At 32.9% G+C, this 26747-nt stretch overlaps 1 protein-coding gene across 15 annotated transcripts in view; it reads right to left on the bottom strand.

Moving 5' to 3' along the window:
• The window catches only part of ADGRL3 (adhesion G protein-coupled receptor L3), an 841123-nt gene that overhangs the window by 733282 nt on the left and 81094 nt on the right, over window positions 1–26747 (bottom strand). Inside the window, exon 4 of one of the 15 annotated variants that reach the window (XM_077136975.1) lies at window positions 14237–14411. The exons of 13 other annotated variants lie outside the window; for them this stretch is intronic. The gene's annotated coding sequence lies outside the window, so the exon portion shown is untranslated. Of the gene's footprint in view, window positions 1–6840; window positions 7475–14236; window positions 14412–26747 lie in introns of those variants that run through there. One more of the 15 variants, XM_077136979.1, reaches the window with a different exon arrangement.

Below are 26747 nucleotides of genomic sequence, written 5' to 3'. Positions count from 1 at the left end.
ATGACTTTTTGAAGTTAAAGAGGATAAAGACCTTTTAACAGTATACTGCCTTTATATCTAATGTTTAAATGTTAAGCAATGCATAAACATTCAAGACAACACGTGCTATATGCCCAGTGCCGAAAACAATAACTTATATCTCAAACAAGCGAGGTCCTAAAGTTGCTTGCAAAGGAGAAAAACAGATAAATGCACTTAGTTCTTTCTTTTCTCAATATCCTTGGCAGCAAAGAACAAAGTCCCCCACTGGTAAATAGCTGTTCCATCTGCCATCCTATTGCAAGAACAGCTCGCTTTCTTGGAAAGATGATTTATAAGGTATCTAAATCCTGTCTTTCATTTTGTGGGTGGAAGACGGTGATAGTGCGGTTTTGTGGAGAATGTCCATCTACTGTAGATCCATTGGTAAAAACATCTAAAAACCCATGCTTTGAGTTAACGGATTATCAGTATAATACCTTCCTTTGTCTTCTGCACCTCTTTAAGTATGTATTATTATTATCTGAAAACACCAATCTATACCATACATGATATCTTTGGAAGGTTGTATACAAAAATAAGAAACTGTTTAGTGCAATAAATGATTATTGCTACAGAGCAATAGGGAAGTATTGGATGGGAGTAATTGACTAGCTAATTTTCACAACTTGTATTCAATGAGTAGACAAGATGCTATCCTATCCCAAAGATGCGAGCATCATATCCTGCACTTTAATTGATAGAGACTTGGTATAGGCAGGAGAAAAATATTGAGCCAAGTTGTTGACATGATTTGATCCAAATCCCTATTGTACAACAGTGGCAAAACCAGGTTAGGGTGCAAGTTGTCCTGATGTCAGATATAAAGTCACATAGCATCTCTTAATTTACTGAATTCAAATAGATTTCAAACACAGTAATTGACATTTGAATTCCTGAATTCCTGTATTACTATTGAATATCAATTAGAAATGAACAACATATAAAGTATTGCATAGTCCAGTCTCAAAATAAATTTTGAACTCTTGAAATTTACTTTGGAGTCACACAATTTGAAGGAGTATTTTTGTGTCTACATGCGCAGCAAAAATATAATTGAAAAACTTTTCCAAAGATGTTTTTCCTTTACATCAAAGAAAACTAAAATGTACAAAGATAAAATAGTATTATGTTTCCATCATTTTAATTTTAAGTGATAAAACATTAAACTGTAATACTCCATCATCAGCTCAGCAAAGTTGATTGTACATTTTCCTCTTTCTTTCGCTTCAGGACCTTCAAAAAACTAATGATGAGAGAAAGATTTCAGGGATGCTTTCAAGACAAGGTATACCTTCAGAATTATTATTCCATTCAGTTTTACATATGCATTTTAATTTTTCGGAGTTTATGACTCTATTAATCTCTTCTTATTTTCAACAGCCCCCATTTTAATTAAGGGACTAGTTTTGTAGACCTTATTTTTATTACTGACTGATGCCTCCACTAATAATTTTTATTTTATTATGAATGTCAGATGTAGTCATTGAATTAACACACTAGCAGCAGACTCAAGTGGATAAACAGATTATACATAGTAGGTCTCCTCTAAAGAAGTCTCAAAAGCATAGAAGTGTGAATATGCAAAACTTTCCCATCACAAAAACTGAAATCTCAAAGTGTATGAAAACAATTAGCAACAACTAATGTTGGTGGGACACTTTTCTCTCTCACTTTTCCTACTTCCTTCTTTCCAGGGAAGTGCTGGGGTACTTCTGCCAAACTTTCTACTCTCAAGAATAGCATTATGGAAAGAGTTTATGCTTTCTCTCTCCGTACCTTATTTGTTCCCCACAAAGGGAGAGGAAGAACTGGTAACAGATTAGATTCCAGCGAATCATATTCCTCAATTAGGGCAGTGCTAATGTGTGGATGTTCACTCTTCCTGTGGGGTCCTTCTCTGGACCTTTTTCTTTTTCATGGGCCCACATGCCCATTAGCATTTTTTCTTTCCAAGTTACAACTTATCAGCAAAAGTCTTGCCCTTGATTTCTGGGAGATCATTATTCTCCCACTTTTCCCTGAACAAAGGACTAAATGAGACCATTTTAAGAGGAAGTAGTAGGAAACCTCACTCTTTTAAACAAGCTACCCTGACAATTCTAAAAATGAAATTTTGATCTAATTTCCCAATTGGTTCAGAAATGAGAGAGAAAAAAGGGTGTAATTAGTTTGTACTGCTCAACTCCAAACCAGTGGGCCCAAAACTTAAATTGCTAATTATACAATGATGGGATTTTAGAATTTGTCCTTCAGAACAATTTGGCATTTTTACCTTAAATGCACTTAAATTTGCTTTTCTTTTTTAAATATTATATTTACATACAAAATAACCACTCCTTCATCTATGATTGTTTAAGCTTTTTGAAACAATTATATTGTTTTCATACCCCATGCTCATAAATTAATTTCTGCAATTCATAAACATATTTGTCAGTGAAAGAGTTATTCATTAGGAGTTTTCTTTCAAAGTAAAAATCATCAATTTAATAAAGTTAAAATATAATGAATAACAAAACATCTTTATAAAATGTATAGTCTTTATTATCAAAGACTAGTTTAAATCCCAGCTCCATGATTCATTTGACATGTTACTTTGGGCAAGGTACCTAATATCTCAAAGTCCTATTTTCCTATTTTGTGAAAAAGGGATATAAATTGTACCTTCATAAGTTTGATATGAATGTGGAAATAGTATCACAGAATGGTGTTAGGCCATTAACAAATGGTTAAGATATTTCAGATATTATCATTATTTGTGTGGGAAGCTTATCACGTATCACCATTTTTTCATAATTATATCAATTTTTAAAATACATTTCTAGACTTATAGTGGTAGATAAATAAAGCTTTAAAACTATGGTCCTGAATTTCATTCTCACGTTGGTCACTAATTGGCTGTGTGACATTTTGCCTCAGTTCTTGTACCCAGAAAATAATTCATTAACAACTCACAGAATTTTTACAAACATGGAGTTGATCAAGGACATAGAGTGATTAACACAGAGCGAGCATTAAATGACTATTATTCCCCTTCGCTACTCCTAACGAAAGAAAGTAGTTCACTTTGTTTTACTTTATAGCAGGGGGTTGCTGCTGGCAGCTATAACCCTTGGGCTTCATCTCATATAAAGACATAATTTCTTTGCCCCTTACAATAAATTTTAGCTGTGCATATTATTTTATATTAATTATGTCTCATTTTTTTAAAAAACTACATTCTAAATCTAGAGTTAAAAAACCAGAGGCTTTTTGTAAAGATATTGCACATCTTTTTCTCTATGAATCATTATTATTAAATAAATAATTATGAAAAACAAAGTTTACATTAGTATTCAACATTTAAAAACTAGGAGAGTTCACATGGAAATCTAGACACCCTACTTCTCTTTAAAAGCAGATCTGGTAGGAGTAAATTGAACCTACATTTCCTCAAGGCTATACTCACTGAAGCAGAATAAAAGATACTCACTGAAGCAGAATAAAAGATACCCAATCTACTGTTTCCCACATCGCCTACATTTACTTATCAAATAGAAGCCTCACTGACCTTACAATCTATTCTACAGTGTAATATGTAAGAGTTATTTTAATTCTTTTAATTTGAACATCCTTCAGGAGATGTCCAAGATGTCATATAAATTCTATAACAGTATAATAATGTAGAAATTCTAATGCATCAGATTCTAAAACTGAAAATCCCACATTTATCTAGTTAAAACTCATTTTTTTTCACCAAAGGAATATATTCACTGTTTAAGTGTTGTTACAAAGAGTGTCTTCTTTATTAGACACTAGTAAACGAGTTATAAATACTATTTGCAAAACCTGCTGTTCCAAAGAAGAACATGCTTCTAAACACTCGTATAAAACTTTTATGCGAGTACAAGTCTTATGAATGGTAACAAAGTAATAATCATTTGATTTTGAATAATACGAGCCTGTCTTCATTTTAGAGCTATGAATGTGACCTAGGAATCTGATTTCTTTGCCTATGTCTTTAGCAGCAATAGTATCCAAAGACAGAGGAGTCTAAGGCAGGCACAACTGTTGAACTGTCTACACTGATTGCTTTCTAGGATTGTCAGAATCACCTCATATTATTCTTATTTTATGATGGGAAAGACTTTCACATCAAAGGTTCTTGGTGCTGTGGGGTATCACTAAGCATTCACTACATTACAACACTCAGTTTCCCTAGAAACTGAAGTTAAAATCATTGAGAAAACACCCAAGAGAAGTTATACTGGTCAAGGATCTTGAGATCTTGTTAAAATAGGTATGATCAGAAACATGTTGTTTATTGCAAGGAAAAAACACAAACACACACAACTCACATAATCAACTTCTAAAATGAGAATTTGAAAATGTTTACAATATACACGAGAAGAGAAAATGTATAATAACCATGCAAAAGTGGAAAAGTACTCACACTTATGAGTGTGAGAATACCCTAATTACACAATCCCAGGTTTAAAATTATTTTTTTTTTTCCTTTGGTGCATGGTCTGGGAATCGAACCCGGGTCTCCCTCATGGAAGGCAAGCAATAAAATGAATTTTTAGAGAGGGTCTCCTCACTACATTTTGCCATTCAGGAGCTTTGTTTTTCAGTAGCATAACCTACAGCTGGGTAGGGAATTTAATCACATTACCCAAAAGTATAAACAAGTGCACAGAGAAAATTTCATCTACAATGGTAGAATGTGTACTCTCTTGAGAATTGCACAACTATTGGGTTAAAAACATTTCGCCAGAAGATGAGAAACAAGGATTGAATCAAATACCTGAAGGGAACACCAATCCATACAATAAAGTCTTTACCAGTATAAATGCAACAGAAGAGCTAGGTAGGAGGGCTATTGCACAATTATCAGCAGCTACTACACAAACAACATTGTATCTCTCATTTACCTGGAGTTTCTGCCACATCTGTGCACAGCAGTCACAGCTGCTACCCAAGTCTGAGAATGAACATTTTCTCACACTTGAAAAAAACAGGGCATCTATTATCATCTCCTAATACTGAACATATTGCCTTGTGAACAGGGAGGAGATCCTATGTTACATTCAAAAGCAGTACATTAATTTGTGATTTGTGCAAGGTTTAATATATCTTTTCTGTCAAATCCATGTTTTAGATAACCATCCAGAATTGGTGTATATCCTTTAGTATTTATGAAATCAAATGAGAGAATCTAACTATATTAGCCAGGTACAGTTTGTAGAACATTCATAAAAATTACCACTTATGTTTAAGAACACAGGAACGCTTACTTTACTTTAAAACTGACAGAGATAGCTGTGCTAACCTTAAAAATCCTACCATTCAGACACTTAGTGCCTCAACCTGAAGTGTAAAACATACAAGCATCTAACCAATCGGTCTTTATTATAAAGGTTTAAGACTCCAAATAATTAATCAAAGAAAATGACAGATTTGTTCATTTAACAATATTTCCCAGAAACCTTTCCAGTCACTGCTACTTACAGGTTACAAAAAATTACAAAAAAGCATCATTTAATATTAAATTTGCTAGTGTGAGGCAAAAACTGGATCAATCAAAATTTATCAGTATCACGATAATAATTGTCAACACTTAGACATTTTTCATGTGCCAATAGATAATATTTTTCCATGTGCCAGATACCATTCCAAACACTTTATATGCACTAAACATTAATCTTTACAATAACCTACAAGATAGGCTCTATTATTCCCAATTTACAAATGAGCAAAGTTGACTTACAGGCTACACCGGTCTCCCAAGAAGTACATGCCTGGGTATGTTAACACTAAGAATAAGAGTTATAAATTTGGATAGTTGCATGACCTGAGAATATAAAATTATCCAACTTACTTTTTAAAAGCTTATTAGAATATATACATTTTAATGTACTTCCCTGGAAGTCACCTTAAAAATCCATATGATAATACAAAAAACTTGCTGTTGGTTCAAAAAATACAGGAACTCCTCTTGGAATCTACCTTTAGCACCTTTTTTAGAATTCGTTTATGTATTCCTTAATTCATTAATGTTTTAGGGCATCAATGAGGTCTGTAGTATATTTAATAGTAAATGGTTGTCTTTTGGGAGTGGATTTCATTCCTTGAAGTCAAAATATATTTTGAGCCAAGTCTGATAAGTGAAGTAACAAAAAGAAATAGTTCAAATAATTTTGGAAATTATTGATTATGAGGTATAAAGACAATTACAATGAATAGTTTCAAAAGTCTTTTCAAAATATTATCATCACTAGAATAAGGGACTAGTTTTACAAAATGACTACTTTCAAGGATTGCCTTATTTGCATTAACTCTGGTTGTTTGGCTTTTAAACTCATGTTATTTTGAAGTTATCTCAAAATCTCAAATAATCAGTAAGAATTTTGTTTCATGGGTATTTCAAAACAGTATTAACATGATAATGATAACTGGGAGAAGTTTTTCAACCTGAATAATCAAAATTTGAAAACTTCAGATGTGAAATTAAATCTTTTGAAGAATATCCATGGCTAATGGAATTTTTTCAACTCTAAGCAGAAGAGAATGTTAAAGGTTGTTAAATGAGAAGAGATAAATAATGCTTTATTCTACAAATTATTCATATATTTTTATAGAAAATACCACAAATAATCTTTTTTTTAACATACAAGGACAGAAACTACTTTGAACCTTAGTGAATAGTAGTTCACTAAGGTAGTTCACTAAGTAGTTCACTACTAGTCTAGTCTACTTCACTATCTCAGGTTTGTGTGAACTCTTACTTTCTAATCAAACCCAAGTACACAGTAGCATTCTATTGTTTCTATACTTACTTACTCATCATCCTTTAATAAAATCAAAAGCCCGTCTACTCTAGAAAATAAAGATTCATGCAATCTGATTTCAAACATAAACTTCTGCTGATTCTGTCCTCTCAATTCACATGTGTAATAATAGGTACTTCTGACTGTCATCTACCCTAAGGAAAACTCCCTGCAAGCAGGGATTATGATATTACCTTTACATCATAATTCAGAAGTCAACTAAACAATTATTCTCCAGTATTTATGTTCAGTAAATGCCACTGAACTCATTCCTAGTACATTTATTCTTGTGTTTTCCCATCTTGCTCAGCAAGTTTCTTAAGGTCTGATTCTGAGCTTTGTTCCTTTAAGGAAAACCAAACCTTCACAATAAGTACTAAATAAATAAATTTGTCACTCAAATATTTATTGAACTACTCACAGTTTATGAGTTTTTACATTGTTGTTGTGATTGTTGTTACTTCAGATTGGTTTTCATCAATAAATAGAGATTTGTTTTTACTTCTGATGTTCAGAGAAATCTAACAAAATTGGTTATTTGGCTATATCACCACTAGGGGAGTAGAGAGAAACAAAGCATCAGAAAGAGTTATTTGTTGGCCCTTTGGGGGGAAAGGGAAATTTTTATAGCAGTTAAGATGGTTGTAAGTGTATTTAAAATATTGACACAAGATTGGCAGCTGCTCACATTTTGCCTGATAGGTTTACTACTGGCAGGAACTCCCAGCAGCTGCTTGTTTGAAACGTGAGAAAACATTTGGACAGTTAGGATAGCCTGGTTTTCCCCTTAAAATCTGTTTGGCAAAACTTCCTGGCAGTTAATAAGAGCCCATAAAAAGGCTTTTGAAAAAAGTGTTATAGCTCTTCACAAAATTTGTTTGCCATTATAGACAATACTTGAAAAAAACATTATTTTAAATTTAAAATACTTTTAAAGCTAATATTTGTTTCATTTCATTGATAAAGAATGGGAGGTGGACAAAGTGCCTTTTACATATTTATAACAGAATGATAGCTGATCCATAATGAAATATTTTCAAGAAATTTCCAGTATCCTCCAAGAAAGTTAATTTTTTTTTCATAGAACTGAAATTAGAGGTAATGATTCTTAGATTAGAGCCATGATTCAGCTTTATCAATGAATTCAGAATTTTTATTAAGAAACCCATTTAACTATGGTAGGATTTACGGAAGCCATTCTCATGCCTTATGGCAAATTTGCAGGAATAGTTCTCACATCTTAACTCAATCCTGAAATAGTCATATAGAGAAACCAGCATGAGCCATCTCATCATCCATGCATGTTGCATAAAATAAACACTGCTCAGGGATGAGTAATTTGTGTACTCAGCTTCACTAATAATTTTCTAAGCATTTCCTTTCTTTAATTGGTGTTCCTTTAACTGCTTCCTCTCATTCACTTTCAAGAATGGCATGGCCTCTGCAGTACTACCTCTTATCTAAGGCAGAGCAATCTAAAGGATATTGATTTATGATGACTATGTAATTAACACAGACTGCAATTTTCCTGTAAGATTTATTCAAAAAAATAGTTGTACATTAGGCTTGGAATTCATTAGACTGGCCCATTCCAGTTTCATATTAATCCTGTGTCAGATTTGTTTGAAAGATTAATGCATTTAGAGCACATATAGTTGTTAGGCAGATTTTTAAGTATTTGCAAAATTAGAGCAACCCTTTAGGAACATTTGCATTAAAACACTGAAGGCCATGATACCAGTAACCTGGGAATGACATGGAGATAAAATATTGACATTACATATCCAAAATGCTTTGGTCAGTGAACAAAACTTCTAAGAAGTTGTTAAAATTCAACTAAGTTCTTTCCTTCATTAAAAGAAATGTAAGAAAACTGAGAATTATCCATTGGCAATAAATGCAAGCCAAATATATTCTTAAACCTATTTAAAAATTATCTCTTTAGCATGCCGCTTTGCTTATCTAAGAAAATATAACTAATCACAATATTTGATAATAGCAAATAAGACTATAAGTGAGCACCTCAAAGGTAAACAAAATAATAATGATGCAGAATGCTACATATATTTTCTACTATGAAAGCCTTTTAAAACAGCCTCTCTATTACTTTTGGATTTGCTAATGAACTGTGAACTGTTAATTGCTAAGGTTTGCCAATAACTGAGAAAATGTAGAGCACAGATCTTTAAAAAGAGTTACCCAGAGCCTTACCAAAAGCTTTCACATACATCAAAGAAAAAGAAACACCGTCTGGTCATCTGACATAAATGTATTTTTTTGCTTATAACCAAAACTGAATTTAAATTTATAAAAGCCCTCATCTGTTCAAGTTGATACTAAGAAAGTAAAACAGATCTTTTCAAAGATGTAAAGTGTTCAGCAGAAGGTGGCAACATTGTGCATAGACTGATGCCTCTAATTCCATATGTGATTTAAAAACAAATTGCCAGCAAACTGATAATCTGAGGCAGCACTTACATATCATTTATTTTTAGGATAAGAATGAAATTAAGTGAGGATACTGACAAAAGCACAGACTTTCATTTAAGAAAGTAGGACACAAAAATACAACCAGGGATATTTAAAATAATGAGAGTCAGACATTAGACACAGGAGTCCTATAAAAGTGTTTCCCAGACTCAGCCCCACTACAATGCTGTATAAATTAATACTTATACTTTATACTTTGTGATATATGAAGTGTTATCTCATGCTCTGAACAATGATATGCCATTGAATGCCAAAGCAATGGATGGAAGAAAAGGGGGCGTGGGGGGTGGGGGGAGGGTGGGAAAGGTGAAAGAAGGATAAAACACTCAATTGTAATTTAATGACAAACATCACATATTAAAAGCAAGTGAAATGTTCAAGGCTTAATGTTCTTATTATCACTAATATATAAAAGTGGTATAATATTGGTATGCATAAAATGCTTTTTAAAATGTACAATTATTTAAATGGTCAGAGATTTTTTATTGCCCGGTCACCAGACTACAGAACAAAATCCACTGATTAAGTTAAGGGAGCCCCTAATAAATCATCTGAAGTCATTTATTCGGTAATGGAAACTTCCATAACCTTTTCTATTATTAAAGCACGTCAATCTAATCGATTTGATTTTCAACACAGATATTACGTTTCTTTACCTGTCAAAATATACAATGGGAACTCTACTGAATATACGTAATTAATTTTTAACTACAGAAGTAAAAAGCACTATTATTTAAGGATTTAATTTTATTATTATTTTTAATGTAGAAATGGTTGTCCTGATGGTTATTATTTGGCTGAATGAATTGAAGTGAGGCTCCCAGGGCAGCTGCTGACATAATGACTGATTGTGTGCAGAGCTGAGAATGTAAATGATAAATTTTAAAAGGCTCTGGAATTCGAGAATAACAAAGGTAGCTACAGTTCCAAAAATCTAACCATTTGTTCTCAGCAACAAAAGGAGACTCAAAGGCTTTTGTTTAATGAAATGATTCAAAAACAGGATACAGACAAATTGAGGGTTATCTCTACCAGCAAAATTCAGCAAGCAGCTTGTGTGACCAAATAGAAGAAACACAAATTTAAGCTGGTTAAGATAGTATAAAGGAATTAAATAAATTCTATCCCCCTAGTACTATTATGAAACTCTCATGAGCTTTCTTAATATCTTCATGCTTTTTGTGGAAAAAAAAAGAATAAAAAAGAAATATGGAATAATTAAGTTTTGCATGAATAGGTTAATGATTTCTGAAAGAATATCCAATAATTAAAGTATGTACTCAAATTAATTTTTATAAAATATCATAAACATTGAAAATAAAAGTAACTGAAATCCCTGGTTCTAATATATATTTAACTGTGTATTCTTGAGCAAATAAATCTTTTTATACTTCTGTTTCCATATAGGTAAAATGATTTTATTTGGAAGATTATATAAGAGTCTGCATGCAAAGCACATAGGAAAAAGTCTGGCAAATACCAAGTGCTCAAATATTGGCAATCAGTAATAGCACTCACTAGTAGTAGTTCCCATTCCAGAGAGTATCTTGTTTAAAACTAAGGAGACTATCTTCAAATAATTAGTGCAAACCCCACTTTGGAAATGAGAAAATGGTATAATCTAGGGTAAAAAAAAAAAGGTGAGAATTTAATGAGTTTTGTCTCACTCAAAAGCCCTGCTGCTTTCAATTAAAGGAATAAAACTCAAGTATAAGCAAATGGAGAAAAAACGTTTTGTTAATATTAAGAACTGTTCCCTAAAATTTTACAGAAATCTGAAGAACTAAAAGTGTGGCAAATTTTTATCATTATCATCATTAATAAATTAGAGATTAATTTTTGGTGTTTTTGGCTTTTTCTACAGTTTTCCAAAGTATATATACACAACCTTATTCCATTGACAAACCTTATTTCATTGACAAAGATTGAATGAAGCAATTTAGGATGAGTTACGTAAGGCACATGGCCAAACCCATAAACTGATTAGGCGGCTGTCTATTCAGTGCAATTAAAGAGACAGTAGAAAATGGACTTCCTTTCCAAAAACACCTCTGGAATCTATTCCATAGTGGTTTTCAGTGTATCCAGTCTGATAGAGAACAGAACTATCCATTTTACCCAGAAAAAAGATTTAAAATAAACTATTACCCATGCAATAAAAAAGCTCAACAGGCGGAAATATTCTTCATTGCTGTTAATGAGAATCAAATATCTCAGGTAATAGGGCATTTCTAAATGAATGTGCTGTAATTCTGATCTGTTATTTTATGCTATTCATAGTTATTTATGGAGGTGATGATAGAAAGTGTCAACTGCTATAAAAGTGAACTTCCCATTGTACCATTTTGAAATACCATGGTAATATTTTTCCAAATGTATTCAATATTATGAATGTGATATATGTTAAATATACCATAGTAGAGCATTTTAAATTACATAGGTATAATTAATGGTCACTTTAAAGGAATGGTTACAGGAGTAGAAATACATATTACATAGCTGTACATTTCTTTTTTCACAAAGTGGTATTTTATAAACATGATTTAGCATGTTTTCCTTTGTGAGAAGCAAGCTTCTTTATTTACAAGGGTATATATCTAACAAAGGTATTAGAAATCACATCTTATAATGATATTTTGGAAATAGGATAGTCTAAAGTTGCAAGTAAAGCCTTTTGCTATTTACACTTTCTCAAGACTCTGTATTTTGAAACAAAGTAATCTTGGTTTTCTGGGAAAAGAAGACTAAATAAATCCCTTAATTCTAATTCAGTATCTATCATCCTTACTGTGAATGGATTTTAAATCCTTAAACAATTTATCTATGAAAATATAAGGTAAGGCACCGGCATTCAACTGCTGATTTTTATTTCGAATATCTACTGAATTCACAAATCTGCTGAAAGGCACACTAGGGCATCAAAGCTCCCTCACACCTAGGTTACAGGCCTTTGCCATGAAAAGGGAATGAATTTGCCTTTGTTCCGGTCCCAGACTTTCAGGTAACCTGAAAGATTTGTTCCAAGTAGAGTCACTCCACCTTCTGTTTCCTTTCCTGTAACTCTCAACTTGTCATGCTCTGGTTCTGATTTTTCATTGTCTCCCTCTTCATATAATTTACCAAGACTGCTCTTAAGCTAGCTTTTCTTTTGTTTCTGATTAGAAAAATTTCAAAGTTATCTATTTGTAGTATATTTTTGTACTGCACATATAAATTACACACATCCATACTCTACCACCACAAAAGCCATTTTACCTTACATAGAAGTTTCCATTAAAAATACATAACATATACTAAAAGGTTCAACTATCAGTGCCATACTGGAGTCCTATTAAAAAAAAACAAAAACAAAACACTTGTGTATCTTATAAAGAGCAATCATTTTGTAGGAAACTTGGTGAAGTGTGAAAACAGATTTACTCGTTCAATTACAAAAAGTTCAGTACCTTTATTGCTTGCTTCATATTTGTGAGATTTATATTTTATTTATCAAAATAATATACATTTTTTAAATGTGGAAAGCCACAAAAGGAGGCCGGGTTGAGATAGGCAGCCATTAGTATTAAACAATGCCTGAAGAAGCCAAATAATAGCTTCACAGAAAAGGAAAAGGAATTACCATCACGGATGCAATACCCACTCCACCCACTCTTATGTTTACCACATAAACACCTCTAAATAGAAAGGCAGAACCATATTTTATATGCCATTTTACAGTTCACATTTCAACAAATATAAGATGACTCTGATTGTGAGACAAAATATAACTTTATGTAATATGTAATAAAGGTTGCCCATTAAATTGATATACTATAGATCGTATGATGTATCCAATTTTCATACGTGATAAAATTTGAATATAATGTAGGCTTTGGACTAGATGAATTAAAGGCTGTTTCAGTGATTATGCAAAACTCTTGAGTCCATTATCTACTTTATCCCTAACCAGCACAAGAGAGCTTTTCATATCTATGAAGTGCAGAAATTAGCAGGGAGAGATTTAGTTACATGCTCAAGGTAACACAACTAGGAAGGTCAAAGTTGGACTTGAAAATTAATCCCACATTGACTAGCCCCTTCTCAATACTTCATTTACTGCTTGCTCACTCTGAATTCTTATAAACAGACTTGAACCTGGATTAGCTCTTATAGTGAGTAAATAAATATTCAGAACCAATAAAATATTCTTTTCTATTAGATCACTGTCTTCTAGGTAGTAACAAATAGAGCATTAACAAGTATGTTCTTAACTGAGTCTATTAATTTCTGATTAACAAACGCCATTGTGATCTGGAGCACACAGCTAAGGCATTTATTAATATATCCAGCACAGTTCCGTATATCATAACAAGTAAAATAAGTCATAAGTGAGAATTCTGAGTACCTCAGCTATTTATACACTTCCATTTACTGGAAAAGTACAGTTTTAGCATGACTGTCAGGAAACGAAAATAAATCCATTTTGAAATGTCTGAACAACTGCTTTAAATCATTATGGTTTCCAGGTGATATCAAGAAGGCTTTATTCACAGTCACATTTAATATACACCTAGCAGAAATCATGTCTTATGCAGATCCCTATCAGAGTGCTATGCTAATAATAGTCTAAAACACAAAAAGCGCATAATGGAATACAACTAATACTCTCCATTCTCTGGTATCTGCACTTTCCTTTCTGAGTTAAGAGGGAGAGTGCAGATTTTCCCCTGAATGCAATCGGTGCTTGAGCTTGACTTTGGTGTCTTCCACTTCATAAAACCTATTCCTAAACCTTTTCTCCAGCGCTCCAGCTGCTACACAATGTTTTAGCAGTTCCCACCGCTGTTTTCCTGCTCACCCCAGCTCTGACGAGGCAAATGCTGAGGGTCTGACAAGAAGCTGTAGGTGGAACTAGTACAGAAGGAATGGAAACAATTAACCTGATTAGTCTGTGAAGTCTCTCTTTACTGTTTCTTTAGGGTCTCGAATTAGACTGGCAGTCCTTAGAAAATGACAAGTCAGAGGATATGGTCAAGCCACTCAGGTACACAGTTGATTAAAATGATTTTTGGTTGTTGGTCAAGAAAGTTCTTGTGGCTTAGCAGCAGTTCCAATCTGAAAAAATATTAAGAATAGACATCAAAGAGAACAGAAAAGCTTCTAAACTCTCCACCTTCATAAACTGGAATATTTCCTGCCTTCTAGCTGCCTCACAGCATTTAAGATACTCTCTTTTTGATACTAGATCACTAAGTTTGGTATTGACAAAAGAGAGGCTCTCAGGCAGACTTTCTGCCAATTGTATTATTCACCCCAGTACATCCAGGCATTAGGTAGATGACATAACTATAAACATCGATGTTGTACGCAGTCTTAAAGCTCAGGTTTTTTTAATGTTCACATTATTGATGCATAGTTGACACACACACAAGCAGATTTCTATAGAAACAAAAGGTAGTTACATGCATGTACAGGCTTGCAATCTAGCTGCAGAACAATCTGATAACCAAACACTCTCACTGCCTTCCAGATAAACTAAAATAGATGTTACTACTCTTACTACCATAGCTTCAAAACACCCAGAGATTGTTTTATGTTAGAATCTTCTGACTTGTGGTCAAATTTAGGACACTTCCTCATTCAAATAAACAAGCACAATTAAGTGTACCTCTCTGCCCCCCAGAATAGTTTATACTGCACCTCTAATAAAAAAAAAAAAGAGATTGTTACAGTAGACCTTAGGTAGCTTTAATTATGAAGTGGTTTTAGGTACCTCTAAAAGTAGCATGTGCTGTATTTGTTGACATTCATGTTGATTTCAGTATTAATTGTAACAATATACTCATGACCTTACAAACGATACAACAGTCGATGGGCACTAAAAAGACACAATTTCCATATCATTTCCTCCCCTCTAACAGAATACAACATTTTGCTTCTCCCTTCTTAGCTCCATTATTTAAAATTTGGTGGTAATTAAATATGCCATGAACTTTAAAAAATCAAGGCTGAAAAATGGATACTTTAAACAAAGGAAAGCAATCTATCTTCAACCAGCAAAAATTATCATACTGTAAATTCTAAATACCAAACATAAAGTATGTACATTAGATATAATAGAGACAAAATCTTCTCCTAATAACTTGAAAATGATCATTATATTCACTAATCCTGTTATACGGAATATCTCCATATTCCTGTCTCAACACTAGTCATTTTTTCTTATTAAAAATGGTCTGAGGGCAAATAAGCATCTTTCCATGAGAACTGAATATGTGGCTTTTGTATTAAGTCATTCATTAAATCATTCAAGAAACGCATATTGCCCAAGGCAAAATCTAAGGCCTTTGAGATTCAAAATAAACAGCACAGTTTCTATCTGCAAGGAGTCATAATAGCATGAGCAATATTTCTTTTTCCACCAATTTCTAACTTCTCTTTTTAGTAAAGATGAGAATTTTCATTACAGACCACAAATGACTGAAATTTTTAAATGTCCATTCCTTTATATTATTTTGTATTTATTTATAAGTTTCATTATATATACTAGAAAAATAATTCAAGAAACTAAAAAATAATAATATGCTGTAGATTTATAACTACAGCAGTCAACTTATCCAGGGTCTAAATCACTGTAAATAAAATCACATGTCAGGACTAAAATAACTTAAACGTATTCTTTACATTTTTTACTATTGCATGTGTATGTGTATAAAGGTATCAATACAAAGAGAGAAAAGGTAAGAAAGTTCAATACAGTCAGATCTGTAATTATATGAAAATGTCATAAAATTAGAGTGAATTTCATAAATAACTATTTTGATTTTTTATTAAGCAAACTAACTAGGTGTTCTGATGATGTATGAAAGCCAACTCTAGAGGTCATCTACTCTGAATTAATCTTAGAAGCAGACTGTAAAATTTGAGGCTGATTAGGATGGATAAATTCTAGCAATGTAGTACTAATCAATGTAATTGGATGCCCTAAATATAATTATGGAGCCTAATGAGTATTCAAATCTTTTTATAAGTATGATACAGTATTTAATGGACATAAGAAGGCCCACAGGCTTTCTTTGGTAACCAGGTTGAGAGAGGTCATGTTTTTTTTTTTGTCGGTTTTTTTGTTTCACATTTTCAAAATATAATTTTGTCTCTTCCAGAATTATATTTCAAAAATTGACTTAGAATTTCTGATTCTGATGGCATGAGAGAAGAAAATAATTATTTTAGAGCTTAACTCTAAATGAGTGCCTTACTACATTATAAATTATGACCATGACATAAAGATAATTATTGCCATAATATATATCCCTATAATCTATGATGGAGCATGTTAATAGTCTTCTAATGTTGGAAGTGACCAGTGAAAAAAATTATTTATGTCATAATTATTTAAGTCTGGTACAATTATAAGTACCTTATTAATCAGACATAAAGTGAGCAAAAGAGAATGATGATACAAAATAAGAAAAAATTTCTCTGAGAAGATGCTAATATTTTCTATAGGTGAAAAAAATATATATATAAAGCATTCCTTACTAATCATTTACACTGGTCACATAATTGAATGGAAAGATAGGGGTTCCTATTTGAAACTATGAAAGAAGAAAAGCACGGAATGAGGAAATTAAAGGGAAATATAGCTTAAGTTAGTAGATTTCCTAAGTTGTGCTACATTATAGAAATGTATACTTGTGTTATATGTATATATATATATCGAGGTTTGCACAATATTCTGTGTGTATATACAGGTATGATTTTACTTCAGTTAATTATTTAGTATTACATATTTATTATGACCCATCTTGTTTTCAAAATTAGTGTACTGGTTGAAGAAACATTCAATGAGAAGTTTAACATAACCATTATATGACATATTTTGTTAAAACGGCATAGTCATAAAAATCAAGAACCTTTAATCTTTTTTTTTTTTTTTTTTTCATGGGCAGGCACTGGGAATCCTGGATCTCGGCATAGCAGGCGAGAATTCTACCACTGAGCCACCATTTCACCAGCCAAGAACTTTTTAAAAAAGCACAAGAACTTAATCAAAATAAGTGGATATTAATGCAGGTCTCCAATATGGGACAGATACTTTACTTACACATCTAAAAAACAAAAGGGGGCGGGCCATGGTGGCTCAGCAGGCAGAGTTCCTGCCTGCCATGCTGGGAATTGGGTTTGATTCCCAGTGCCTGCCCATGCAAAAAAAAGAAGAAGAAAAAAAGGCTCTCTCTTATTTTTTAACTACTTCCTCCTGATATAACCTCCACTACTGGGTCTGAAAATCCCAGATAGTTAGCAGCCTCCTAAAGGGAGGAATGATTTTATGATCTCATCCTGGCTAATAAAAAGTGAGGGGAGTTTGCTGTGTAGATTCTAAAAAAAAATTTATCCAATCCACCATGCCTCCTTCCTTTAAATGCTGTTCTGTAAGGCCCTGATGCCAAAATATCTGAGAGCCATCTTACTACCCGGATATAACAAAACATACAGAATACTGAAGAGAATGGGTCTTTTAAATTCAGTTGCATGCATGACATCACACGTGATCCCCTACTTTTAGAATTCTTATTAAGCAAACAAATGTCCTCTTAGTTAAAGCCACAGCTTAGTTGTCTGTTACATGCAGCCAAAATCATGGCAAACGATTCAATCAGAAATACTTTTTTTCCCTAAATAAATATGTCTTAGGGTGAGCATAGCAGAAGTCTTTTGGTGATATGAAGTTGCAGGTAGAAAGCATACAGGTTTTCTCCCAGCAAAACCCTTTTGCACTACTAAGAAGTGAGAAAATATCCCTCTCTAACTAACCCCAGGTAAGGAGGAGGTCTGAAAACATTTCATTACATTCTGCTATAGTTAAAGTGTTGTACTCCAGGAATTTAGATTTACCACTGTCTTCATTTATAATGTCTGAAAACTTAACCTTAGTCATTTTACAACTATTAAACAATTTGTTCTTATTTTATTAATAAAATTACATCAAAAGAAACATGTGATTTCTTAAGATAACTAGTTTTTATCAAGTTATCAAATATCTGAATTCATAACCAGGATTATCATTTCTTCTCAAGTGGTAGAGTCATAAACAATGACTTAAAAAAAAAAGTCAAATCAAGCACAGCACCATATTTCTATACCCAATTACCACCCAGAAAGATGATTACAAAATTAATTTACAGTTCAGTTAATGTACAGAAAACAGTAATATATATTCAAATACAGTGATTCTCTTTCAACACAGAAAGAAATAGTATGCTAGATTACCTTTCATCTCTTAGCATGACATTTGTTTCTTTTCAGGTAATTTTTTAATGTTTCCAGAGCACATTAAAATTAGCCTCACCATACAAAATATACTGCCTTAAAATGGAAATGCCAATATATTAGAACAGGATGTATTACCCTTAACAACATCATCCAACATATTTATTATACCTTTGGAGGTACGACAACAACAAAGAAGAAGATTGCATTAGATGTCGTCAAATATTAAAATCCTAAGCTCTTCAGGAGGGCAAATTGTCTTCAAGTGCAATTCCTACAATAACTACACATTTTGTACTTGGACCTTTTTCTATTTTGATATAATAAAATGCATATCCATTCATGTGGAGAACATGATCCCTTCTACCTAATGAAAATCTTTACTATAGAAGAGCCCCCTGTAGTAGGGGTCAGTCCTCGCATGGCCCATTGCCTTTCTCCAAGATCCACAAAAACATACTGTTCTCAGGACCAGGTATATCAGTCTGGCAGGATAATACACAAACTCCTAGTAGATAAAGGGACTTCCAATACATTCCTTCTCCTATTGTCCATTGCATATGTAAATATTCACTGGAGACACCCTGACTCTGGTGGGGCATGTTTTATGACATCCCATCAAGCCCTGTTGGCAAATCTACCCCTGGTTGGGAGAGAGCAGAGTTCCTCCACTGTGGCAGCACATGAACATGAGAGGGATGCTGGGAGTAGAACATCTCCCATCTTATGCCTCCAATTGCACTTGATGGCTATGGGGAATGAATGCCCACAAGTGAGGCTGGCTTTTCTCTGCCTCTTCTCTATATGAGTAAAATGACTTTCCTTAAGAACCAGCTTGAATTGCGCTCCTGCTAGCCATCCTGACACCTGTACCGGACTTGGTTGACTTCTGTTTAGGGGGTCTCTCCTTCTGGCTGATATCCATATTTTGTGGTTGGTTTTGAATTATTAAGCATGAATCAGTGAGAGTAAATCTGGACACTGGTTATCTCCTTATAAATGGAGAGGGGGTCATTCGACTTTTATAGTAACTGAAGAATAGTGATGTTCCATTTATCAAAAATAAGAATATAACAGAATTTTAAAAAAGGGAAATGCATATAAAACTAGTGACCTCTATTTAAAAAGAGATACAGTACATTTTGCAATTTTAAGGGAAATATTACTCTCAACATTGTTATACATCTACACTTTTCTATACACACATATATACGCAAACAAACATAAACATATAAACACGGATGTGGTGGGATGGTACTTAAAGTTTTTCCCCACTTTTCTTACTTTATTCAAATTGGATACTTAAAAAATAAAAAAGCAAAGAATATCAAGAATTTACATATGAATTTACAAGCATCCACAAAGCCTTATTTAGTTAGAAATCCAAAAATCATGTTGAACTGGATAGTTTAACTATTGGCATAGTCTCCCAATTCACTGCATAATTAAATAGAATTCAATAATTTACCTTAGTTATATAGATATCATCTTGAAATGCTCAAATGAATTTATCGCCTCCCATTTAATTACTTCTGTCAACTTTTCAAATGCTCTAAAATGTTTTAGAAAAAAAATTAATTTTACTCCCAAAGAAATATAAATGAGTGGTCAAAAAATCAAACATTCTTTTTCAATTTCATTGCCAATGGCAGCTAACTTTGAAGACAAAGTAAAAGTCTCAATTGCTGAAAAAAAATAGACAAATAACTCCATATGCCAAAAAGGCAATTTATTCTCTTACTTCATTGTTTTCTGGAGGTAACATAAATTTGGCATTGAAATCTATGTGAAATATTCTATGAGTTTAAATATTTGAGCCAAAAAGATAAATCAAAAGTCTAAAATTATTTTTTTAAATATACCATATTGTTCCCATGCCAAAATATTGTGAAACCAGTTGACCACAAAGAAGATTAATTTTACAGCAGAAGAAATAAAAGTATTTTAATACATTTAAGATCCACCTTCATTTTTAAAAGGGTTCTGGGAATTAAGCCCTTTTCTTTAGTTCTTCTGTGCACAAATTTGATGGCAGAGGAGAATGGATGAAAAGAAAAAGAAAAGGTAAAAAAGAAGCTTAAATCAAAGCTGTCATTTAAAAGCAAGTGGTTTTTAAATAATTTCATTAGAGGGGACTAGCCTCCTCTCTATTCTTACTTGGTACTACAGAAAATGAATTCAAATTCATAGGAATGTTGGAAGATTAACAAAAGAACAAAGCATTTAACAAAATCTACAATAATTTCTAGCATAATTCCAGGCTCAAAAGTGAGCTCCTTTAAACCCCTAATAAAGCACTAATAGGTTAAAAGTGAGATTACAATGCAGATGTTTTCTTCTGTCCACAACAATGACTGACTGCCCTGATTCACCAACACTGGAGCACACACTTTAAGGTACCCTGTAAAGCCAAGTAGCATAGAACAAGGCTGACACTGGGATTTGCAAAAATGTGATTGTGGGACCAGGGTACTCAGTGAAAATTTAAATACATGAGGTTTCACTCCAAAGATTCATTAGCAACTTAGGTTCATAATCAAGAACACTGGGAAAAATCAAGGTAAACATTTCAGAAAATGAATTCTCTCAAGTTTAAGCTCAAGAAAATTATGATTTATTTCTAACTACCCACAAATAAAGTATAATGATACACAATATATTAATTTATATTTATACATATAAATTAATTTAACTTGAAACTAAGAGCAATACCTCAGAAATGATAACTTAAAAACATACACATGCTCTGCTCTTCCACTTGTGGGTAAACATTTTCTATACTTTTATTAGTAAAATAAACCTATAATTTATTTTTTTCAAAGAGTCATGGCAGACAATGGTTGATTTAAAATTGTTCAAGAGGTAGCAAAACCTTCTGTTGTAGTTATATGTGGTCTTTTGTGTGTGATATTTCAGACGTAAAAGCGTTATGCTAAATACAGTCAGGGTCATATTTCTGTCTTTCTCTACAGATTAAGAAGCTTCTTTTGCATTGCCAGAAGCAATATGCAGCTATTAAGTAGTAGCCAACCCTCTTGCATATAAATATTTATAAACTTTAAGATCATTAAGCAGGTTGTTATAGAAAAATTAAACAAAGCCTTTAGTAAAATACACAAAAAGAAAGGAAGCTAAGGGGAAGGTTAAATTGAGTGATGGAGAAAGAGACAGAGGAAGGGATGGAAGAAGGGAGGAAAGAATATACGGAACAGAAGAAAGTATGACAAATATCTGTCAGTTCACATATGCTGATATTTTGATCAGCATATGCTCATATGCTCATATGATCCCCTCCCCCATCAATATGGTGCAATTTCACCAGTTTTAAGCAGTATATAATTTTAAGTGCAGTACACAATTCTTTCAAGGAATTATACACCATAATGTAGAATATGATGAATGAATGTACAAATGCTAAAATTTGGGATATGTTCCTCCAATTATTTTAATAGCTAGACAAATTCATTTTAGTTAAGACCAACACAATTTCTAAAATCTCCATAGTAATTTAAGTCAACATATCTTTAAAATATGAACCTCATATTTCATTTATTAGTTAAGAACATTGATTGATTGATCTCTCCGCTTTTTTTTTGACAGAGAAAAAATGTATCTCTGGATCTACCTTTCATATGCAGTCATAAATGCTATGTAGTAGGGATGCCTTAGTAAAAAGTAGGCTTAGGCTTCTATTTAAATTTGATAAACAATTTTCTGTTACAAGGGATGCAGACATTGGTCCCATTGGTTAGGGTATAACCTATAGCCAGTAATACTCTCTATGCGTTGCAATGTTATGGTGATTTGTTACTTACAGAGAATGGCCTATGATTGCAATTATTGCTTGTTTGGGAGAGTTTTATATTGGTCAGTTGTTGGCAGGAGACCTAGAACCAAGGTATCACTTCACTTAAATCAAGAGGCCATGGAAAGAAATTGGACCAAGCAGGTTATTTTATTAAGGACTATATACCGGGGTCACAGGACAACATCACAATCTTGTGCCTGTGTGCGCAAGCAGGTATGTTTACCTATAACTAAATTTACTTATGAGTGACCTGTTTATGACCAAATGGGGAGGATATACTTGAGTGTGGATCTTTAACTGTGAATATTTCCAACCTAAAAAGACATTAAGAACTTAATATGTCTTCTCAAATTTGGGCCAGAATACCTGAATGAGGTGGTTGAAGCATTCCTCTCAGTAGAGAGAAAGGCAGTCCAGCTATTTGAACACAGAGACCCAGAAGAGCCCTCTGAAACTGAAGATTTTTGTAACATTTGTAAATGATGATGTACCATTTGCAAATTTGTGAGCCTTGAATTTTCAGTAAATGCTGAACCATTTAGTGTCTGTTATCTGCTGTACTTTGGAGAATTAAATAAAATGGAGAACCTGAAGAAAAAATCTGTACCATTCCTGTAACTTAATTGCAAATGAAGAGAGTAGTGTCCCTCATGTCTTAAGAGCACAGAGGTGGCAATATTTGTGATTAGCCAAATTGAGGGGAAAAGCAGGGACATATCTCGCAAAAGTCATCAGCACCTGAAGCAACAGTAGTTACAAAGGAAAAAGAAAAAAAAAGCTGGAATTGAAGAGCCTCATTCTGAGCACAGTTGAGACAGTTCCCTGAAAAACCTTCATTCAGTCCTTAAGGGACAATTTCTCTGGGAATCAATTTTTCACCATCACCCAATGGTAGCTATATTTATCATAAATTGGGAGCAAATAAATTCTGGTATGTTAAAGTTATGCATTTATTACTTAATTTGCAAAGAAAACATGGACACAAAATGAGCACAGGAATACATTTTATTTTTCTAAATTATATTGGGTGGGAGGTGACACAATTATCCATGCCCTTATTGATGACCTGTAAAGTGTCTGATCTGTAACTTAGCTAAATGCAACCATCTATTATAGCCCCTTCATATCCTCTTTGTCACAAGGACAGATTACAAAGGGAAAATCATGCAAATTAAGAAATAGCTAGACAGTAATTAGACACAAAAGACTTGATCTCCAGTATGAGAAATTTCTATTTTGTACCAATAGGAAATTCTTCACATTTGAAGTTTTTCAACAAACAACAAACACTGTGAGTCTGCCAAGTAACAGTGAATGAAACAATTCTAGCTGTTATACTCTATGCAACCGCTTTCAACAATTCATTAAATTTAAATTTTAAGTCTAAAGATCAATACCAAATCTCAATTACTGTACAATTTCAGATTTTTATATCAGTGCTTTTCATAGTAAATCTATTATTCATATTCACCCTCTATAAACAGTTCTCAGTAATATGAAGGAAGACAAAAGGTGTGTAAGATCTAAACAAGAATGCACTATTGGATCCAAAAAATGTGCTGGATCTCTTTAGTGAAACCACAAAATATCCAAAAAATTAACTCAAAACATTTATAAAATGCTATCATTGTCAAGGCCTTCTAAATTTCTAATACCCAAAGTCAGCATTCAACTATGGTACATTATTACACGTGTAAAATAGATAAATAAAACACGTAAAATTTTCTTATATGATTATTAAAATGGTCATCAATCAATTTAATAACCAAAATGTGGATTATTTTAAATGTCATATCAAAGTAACCCTTAAACAGTCTTTAAAATTATAAGACTTAACCTTTTTACATATCTTTAAATGAAAATTCTGTTTTCAGCTGCCAGTATACTTTAGAGAAAGAATGATGGCATATAAGTGGCATTCTTTCCAGATGAATCTGAAAACTCCCCTTAGAACTTCTACACATTCAAATTAGCATTCCACAAACTTTATCTCAATGAGTCATTAGAAGAGATTGAAGTTACCATTTATTTTATTATGCTTTTCCTTATTAAGAAGGCAGAAAAAGCAGTAGTCACCCTATGAAGAGTCTTGATGGTAAAATGAAAAATAGTTTGGATGTATTTCCCAAAGTTAGAGGACCTAGAGACTGAGAACCAGCCTCCTTACTAGGACAAGACACATTCACACTGGTGAACCTAGAAAGATGACGGTAAAAATAACAAACCGAAAAGAGTTTCTGATCTTTTAAAATACTCTCAATTACTTTTTTTCCCCCAAACCAATGCTATGGTTCTGTCCTTGAAAGGATGCTGCCCAGGAAAACTGTTAAAAGATGAGGGAACAATGCTCAGTAAAGGTCAGCCACTATGCCTAGATCTAAAAATGAGACTCTACACATCACTCCCCCCTGTTCTCTCTTGCCTTTGCTTCCTTGGCCTTAAGGCATTTAGAAGGAATCAAAGGGAAAGAATACTTCAGCCTGAAGTTCTGATATCTAAACCCAGCCTTTTTTTCCCCACACCTGCTAGTAAGTTAATGCTTAATTCAGGAATCAAGTCCCAATACCAATCATAATGTTAACAATTTCCACTGCAAAAAAATTTACTGACCTTTGAGTATGTAACATCTCTTAAAATATTTGGTTCTTCATAAGAGAGTACAATTTTACATGCAAGAGATTGTATTCTCAGGGGTCAAAATGTTAGGTCAGAGAGATATATTGCCAGATTTCATAGAAAATGGAATATTATGGCTGAAAAGCTTAAAAAAATAATAGCAATAAGTGATACAACACAAAAATTTGGTTTTGAATATAATAGTCTTACCCTTCTTTGGAATGGCACTGCATTTAGGCAAATTAATCCAAGCAACCTACCTTTTTATTTCTTAACTGAAAAAAATTTGCTGTCTAAAAAGAAAGCAATATTTACTAATTAAAAATGTTTTCTCTATATATAGATATACATGGACAAATTTAAAATAAGCAGAAATCAGGAACTTAATTACAGGTAAAATTTTGTCATATGTTATTCTACAACTTCTATATTTTATCTAGCAATATGTTTTATTATAAAAAGTAGGTCATTTTATGTGACCCACCTCACTTATTCAACAAAACAATACAGGTAATTTTCAGGCCAAAAAATGTAAATTTTGCATCAAGAGCTTTATTTGTTAGAAAGTATTCAACTGAGTGAGTCTATCACAATATATTAGTCTTTTTTGTTAGACATACAGATTGATTCTGCTATCTTGCCATTAAACAATTGCTGCTATATACATCATTACATAGTTCATTGCTTGTTTCCTTTATAAAAAGTATAGGAAAACTTTACTATGAAATAATTTTTTCAGGAAAAATAATCTCAGATCTTAAAAATCTATACTTTTGGGAAGGGGATTTTAATTTAACATTGTCAGTGTCTAATCCCTATTAATGTCTCCCATTGTTTAAGAATGGTGTGAGGTATTTAGGGATGGAAAACATTTTACACAGAATCCTCTTTTATTTCCATTAATTGTCATTTTCCTTAAACACACACACATACTTTGTATTTATTGCAGAGAAAATAAACCAACTAGGCTTATATCCCATCTAATAGTCGCAGATTCTTGTGGATGAATTTGTCATCACACATTGTATCCTCAACATATTTGATACTTTTCAAGGTCCCTTCATATTTGTTAGTACATGTGATGGTGAAATAATCACTTTCTATTGCCCATGAAGTGGTTACAACCATCCTCCTTTTCCAGATGAGGAATCTTTGGCCAAAAGAGGTGAAGTGACCCAGTCACTACTACCAGAATCAGAATCAGAGCACACTCGACTTCAATCGCCTAAATCCAAATGTTTTTACCACAGTGCATGGGGAGAAGGGGGGAAGAGTAGGAAGGAGGAAAAAGAAAAGCAATAACAGTAACATGGAAAAATCCTCAAACTGTAGAGCAAATCCATGAGCAAACACAAGACCATAAATGACTCTATTAGTCACACACATATAGAATCATACAATTAACCTTAAATAAAGTCTAGCTTTATTTTAAAGGTGAGGAGCTAGCACTAATGCTTTAGGGCTGAGCTTAAATGTCATTAATTTAAAGATGCTTGCCTTGACCATACTGTCAACAGTAAACCTTCCCTATTATGTCATTCCTACAAGGTGCTCAGAAAATCTACCTTGGATGTATGGATGTGAAGACATCTGGCTGATATGAGAAATTAGTCAAGTTCAGGGAAACTTCCACTTAATATACATAAAACAGAATCCCACCAGAAATGCCAGTGAATATCTGAGTTTTGATATAGCAATTTGGTTGTGTAAAAGTGAACTAAATTTCAGAAGCTCAAAACTCAATTTAAAAATAT

Source organism: Tamandua tetradactyla, chromosome 19, assembly GCF_023851605.1.
Source record: "Tamandua tetradactyla isolate mTamTet1 chromosome 19, mTamTet1.pri, whole genome shotgun sequence".
Classification (NCBI taxonomy): domain Eukaryota; kingdom Metazoa; phylum Chordata; class Mammalia; order Pilosa; family Myrmecophagidae; genus Tamandua; species Tamandua tetradactyla.
This window is presented reverse-complemented; position numbering and strand designations above follow the sequence as displayed.